Consider the following 5,878-nt stretch of genomic DNA (forward strand, 5'->3'; position numbering starts at 1 on the left):
GGAGCTGACAACACAAAAGGGACAACGTGTGTGTCTGTGTGTGTGTCTGTGTATGTGTGTATTTGTGTCTACACTTGTGGCTGAGACTGTGGGTCTTCCGTTACATACGCACTCATGAATAATTAAACAGTTAGAAGGACAACGGGATATTTTGAAACAAGGTCACAATGAACTAACATAAAGAACTCTAGACTGTGAGCTCGTTGTGGGCGGGGATTAATGTCGGTATTTGTTAAGTGCTTACTATGTGCAGAGCACTGTTCTAAGCGCTGGGGTAGATACAGGATAATCAGGTTGTCCCACGTGAGGCTCACAGTCTTAATCCCCATTTTACAGATGAGAGAACTGAGACACAGAGAAGTTAAGTGACTTGCCCACAGTCACACAGCTGACAAGTGGCAGAGCCGGGATTGTCACTGTTTATTGCTGTACTGTACTTTTTCAAGTGCTTAGTATAGTGCTTTGCACACAGTAAGCACTTAATAAATATGATTGAATGAATAAGGGATAATCAAAATCTGGGGATAGTTACGTGAAGAGACTCCAGACCCTGAATATAGTGGGGACAAGGGGCCCCCTTAGCCTTCTTAAGTGATAGGTACTATTATCATTAACACTAATAATAATAACAGTTTCATTTGTTAAGCACTTACTATCTGCTGAGCCCTGCGCTAAGCACGGGGAAAATGCAAGATATCTAATAGGATGCATACACAATATATTTTTATATTATGGTGTAATAGAGCATGGGCATGGGAGTCAGAAGGTCATTGGCTCTAATCCTGCCTCAGCTACATATCTTTTGTGTGACCTTGGACAAGTCACTTAACTTCTCTGTGCCTCAGTTATAAACACCTGTAAAATGGGAATTGAGACTATGTGCCCCATGTGGGACAGGGACTATGCCCAACCTGAATTGCTTATATTCACCCTAGTGCTTAGTACAGTACTTAGTAAGCACTTAAATACTATCATTATTATATAGATATATAGATAAAGATAAAAAAGCATGACTGATGTCATAATTACAGGACAAAAAGGTCAGAACAACACAGATCCATATTCAGAACTCTTTACATTCTAAATCCCAGCAGAGTCTCCAGCGGACGCTACCTGGAGTTTAGCCCTTACAGATGTCAAAACTGGTTTACGGGCAATTACACAAAAACTCAAGGAGAATATGAAATGGTTTTCATTCCCTCAACAAACCCCCAGAAATAATTGGCAGCTGTAAGTGGACAATTTCACTCTCCCTTTGGTTTATGAGAGCCAGGAGGATGTAATAGACATTCAACTGTCTTTTCCTGGGCTAGATTTTCTTGAATGAGGTAATAATGAGGCATTGCTGGCACCCAATGACCCTGATGGAGATGGGGTATAATGATAAGGCTGCAGACATTTTTTTATTTTGTCTCATTTAGAGGCCTGGAATCATAACTCCATGAGCCTTCGTGTGCAATGAGGCCACCCACTGGAGAAATAGATTCATCATTCTGGGCCTGAGCCGTGTTTCAACACCATCCAGGGAAACAAAGCAGTCCAAGCAAGTTCTGTCTTCCCACACTTGCGCTTGGAACTTGGACAACATCGTTTGCATTGCCTACATTTCCGTGACTTTCCAGTGCTCACTGATCCGCAGCTGGCACAAAGCTGGTGGGTGCTCTCTGGATTCCCTGGCCCCATTTAGCGATCAGTGGCTGCACTTTCTTTGATGAATGGAAATACAATACAATTTGGGGCATCTGGGGTTTTCTGAATCTGGATGCTTTCGCTGTTGTTTCCATGGAAGTATTTAAGCCCATAATTACTCGCTCACTCATCCTATTGTGTAAACTTGGAGTAGGGCAAGACAACACAATTAGTCAAATATTGTAATTAACCTTTGAAGTTTGCATAATGTTCTAGGTTTGGGTGACTATCTGGAGACTCTGACATGAATATGCAAGACCATTCGCTCAGAAGTGGGAGGCGCAGGCTTTTCTTCATCCATAAGAACCAGATGGGGTGAAATTGAGATGCTTCAAATCACCCAAAAGAATGTGGCTGAGAGGTGTACCCCGAGGACTGCACCCTTCCCTAATGATCATAGTCTCCATGTTGTTAAAAAGGCAATCTGAACAGATGTCCACTGTCTCCTAGATGTCCACTCCTCGGTGGGGAGGGGAAAAGTGGTCCCCAGAGCTGGCCTCACTCACTCCAAATTTCTAGTGGGGCCCGGAACTCTCCAGTGAAGGCTGTGAAAAGACCCAGAAAAGTGGCTTTCCGCGGGCTGACCCCTCTGGTTCCCCAGTCCCACTGATATCACCTGAGGAGCAGAATGTCTCAGTGGAAAGAGCATGGGTTTGGGAGTCAGAAGACCTGGGTTCTGTCTGTCGTGTGACCTAGGGAAAATCACTTAACTTTCCAGGACCCGTTTCCTTATCTGTAAGATGGGGATTAAATCCTCCTCCTTAGTCCTGTGAGTCCCATTTGGGACAGAGATTGCGTCCAACCTGATTAACTTGTATCTACCTCTGTGCTTAGATCAGTATTTGACACTTATTAAATGCTTAACACATAAAATTATAATAATAATGATAGTAAGCTCCACATCCTTTTTCTCCCCATGCTCACAGTGAGTAGTTAATTAATTAATGATGGTATTTGTTAAGCGCTTACTATGTGCAAAGTACTGTTCTAAGTCCTGGAAGCTGTGGATGGGGCTCTGGGCCTTTGGAAAAAATACAGGTAAAAAGGAAACCCAAGCAAGATAGATCCTGAGAAATTCCCTCCTTTAAAGAAAAGACCATTTCTAACCACCAGGTCATTTCCCTTAAGTCAGATGACAGACCAGCACCAAGTTAAATGAATGTTGGAGATAAATGGTCATTATTCCGGGAAATTCCAAAATACTTCTCACCAGTGAGGTTACAGCTGGCTTGCTGAGGGGAAAGCTTGAGTGTGAGGGGAAAACAATGGATATGAGAAAGATGGGTTTGAGAGGGTGTGTGTGTGTGTGTGTGTAACACACACAGCATGGCATTCCCCTCTGGGGGAAGTCTCTTTGTGTGTACTTTGTGTCTCTCCCCACAGGGCAGTCCATGCATGTGTACACAGTGTGTGCAGTCTGCATGTGTGTGTAGTGTGGCACTCCTCACTTGTGCACATCCAGCCCTTCAGCCATTGGAAACGCCACCAAATGGGGAATTGTTAGCCCTCAGCATTTATGGGCATTTCCATCTTGGCAAATGACCCATTTATTCACCTTCCCTCCTTTCCATACTCCTGCTCTTATTAATCATCTCATAGTTCTTCCCATCATCTGCCTGCCTGCCTCTCCCTTGCTCCTTGAGCGAAGGAACTATGACTTTAGCATCCACTCTACTCTCTCAACCACTTAGTTCAGTGCTCTGCACAGAGCAGACACCCAGGACTGCATGCTATATCCAGTAGATGCCCCATACAGGGTTCTACAGGCAGGTGGTACCAGTACATTGTTCTGTACGCAGAAAGTGCCCAAATGCAATGCTCTACATACAGTAGGGTGGCCAATACAAGACTCAGCACACAGTAGGGCTTAGTGAATACTACTGATAGATTGATTGTGAGGCAACTATCCTCATTTATCTTTGCTTGAAGGTAACTTGCCCATTTAATAAGTGGAAATGCCTGATTTCCATTTGGTCTCCCCTCAAATTTTTTTTTGTCCAGGTTACCGGTCACTGTATTCCCCCTTCAGGTCAGGGATGTGGCTGGGTAAAGAGCAATTTCAGAGGTCAAGAATACCACCCTTTGCTCCTTCTCAATTACTACTGACATCAAAGAAGTAGGGGCTCGAAAAGTAAGACAGAGCTTTCACCCTGAGTTCCCTCTTGGGGTCTGGAAATCTTGACATCGGCCTTTTAAAGCCAGAAGAGATCTAAACATCACTCTGTATTTAACTAGAGCTCATGGTATCTGGTGTAAAAAATCCAATAAGCTTCCCTCTTTAAGGGGAAGTTATTTACCATGCGTCTCCTCCTCTAGGGGACACATTTACTCGCTCTGTGTCAATAATTCTGGGAAGGAAACATCGCGATTACATGTGGAAAAACTGCTCTGGAACAGATGAATTAAGTCTCCCCTTCCAAGACAGATGACTCTATTGTGCTTCCTTATACATTTGGAGGTGAAAAGGGATCTTAGCCAGGAAATGACAAACCAGAAAGATCTATTTCACAAGTGGTCCAATTATTCTTGGGACGCTGTATGGTAGCATCTACCTTATCTAATGATCACTCAGCCAATAAGTGGTATTCACCGAACACCGGCTCTGTGCAGTGCACTGTCCAGAATGCTTGGGAGAGAACAATAGAGGTGGTAGACACGATCCCTGCTTTCAAGGAGCTTGTAGTCTACTGTACCCAGAACAATGTACAATGTACATCTGGTAGGTTTCAATACAGTTAGAAGACAAGATTGCTGAACTGAAGGATGTTTTTTGCAGTGTTCTGCATTCTTACATTTCAGAGCATTCAATCCATCACTCGATAAATCATATCATAATTTTGAGCACCTACCATGTGCAAAACATTGTTCTGACCATTTACTACATGCAGAGCATGGCACTGGGCACCGATTATATACAGAGCACTGTAATGGACTTCTACTCTGTACAGAATGCTATACTAAGGGTCTATCATGGGAAGAGTGCTGTTCTTGGTACCTACTGTGTGGAGAGCACTGTAGGGAGTGCCTACTGTGCAGCGAGTGCTGGACTAGGCGTCTACTATGGGCAGAGCATTATCCCTGGATTCCTGGGAGCAAACAGTAGGGGCGAATAAAACTCACTTTGGTCCTCCCTGTTCCAGACCAGAGGCCCCGGTCTATGAGTCCAGATTTGGCCAGATCAGCCTGCTCCCCGATTTTCAATCCCTGCCGGCTTGCTCCGTTTGCCCTCACTTTACCTTGTATACAGCTTCTGCTTGTGGCCAAGTCCACGGGACCTTGGATTCAAGCCTCAGTCTGTCCAGGGTGACCTTTGAGCCCAGGAAACAATGATCTTGGCAGGAAAGTGATCCTCTGGGACTTGGCTGTCACGACTCTCGGTCACAGAGGATTGGCTCCTCCTAAGAAAATGGGACTCACAATTGATGGACTTCTCACTGCCTGGCATCGGCTGAGTTTAAGGGTCAAACATTAACTGGGCTTAGTATTCATCAATTTATCCTGCTTCCAGGCTAAATTCACTTTTACAGAGCACAGTTAATTGAGTAAGTTCCGATGGACTCTTTAGAGTGACACCATTTGACGATAAGATGGGTTTAAAGGTTATGCAAATTCTTCCTGGTCCTTATTCAATTTTTGTTATTATGGTATTTATTAAGTGCTTTAACTCTGCCAAACACAGAACACTATCCTGGGGACTTACTGTGTGCAAAGTGCTGTTTTGAATGCCTGCAGTGTACTGGGGGCTCACTGTGCCCAGAACACTGGGCATCTACTGCATCCACAACACTGTACTGGGTGCCTATTGTGTGAAGAATACAATCTTGGAGGCCTATTGCATCTGTACTGAGTGCCTACTGTATGCAGGGTGCTGTACTGGGTGCTTAGGAGAGTAGACACCTGAAATTGATCCAATCTGTGGGTCTTGAGGACTTACTGGCCAACAGAGGTATGTCCATGCTCCCCTTTGGATGTGGACCTGGTCATTTCCAGTCAATCAAACAATGGTATTTATTGAGCACTCACTATGTGCCAAGCACTGTACTAAGCACTTGAGAGAGTACAGTGCAACAGAATTAGTGGATATGTTCCCTGCCCATAACGAGCTTTTAGGATAGGGGGTGAGACAGACATCAATAAAAATAAATAATTTTCAGGCCAGATTGATCCGCTCTAGACCACTTTTTCCAAG

At 44.3% G+C, this 5,878-nt stretch overlaps 1 long non-coding RNA gene across 1 annotated transcript; it reads left to right on the forward strand.

Annotated features, from left to right (window-relative positions):
* The first annotated feature begins 1,090 nt into the window (after positions 1-1,090).
* LOC120638359 lies at positions 1,091-2,122 on the forward strand. Its single transcript, XR_005659978.1, has 2 exons — positions 1,091-1,230; positions 1,906-2,122. It is a non-coding gene; the product is annotated as an uncharacterized LOC120638359 (long non-coding RNA).
* The last annotated feature ends 3,756 nt before the right edge of the window (positions 2,123-5,878 follow it).

This window comes from Ornithorhynchus anatinus, chromosome 4, assembly GCF_004115215.2.
Source record: "Ornithorhynchus anatinus isolate Pmale09 chromosome 4, mOrnAna1.pri.v4, whole genome shotgun sequence".
In the NCBI taxonomy this organism is placed as follows: domain Eukaryota; kingdom Metazoa; phylum Chordata; class Mammalia; order Monotremata; family Ornithorhynchidae; genus Ornithorhynchus; species Ornithorhynchus anatinus.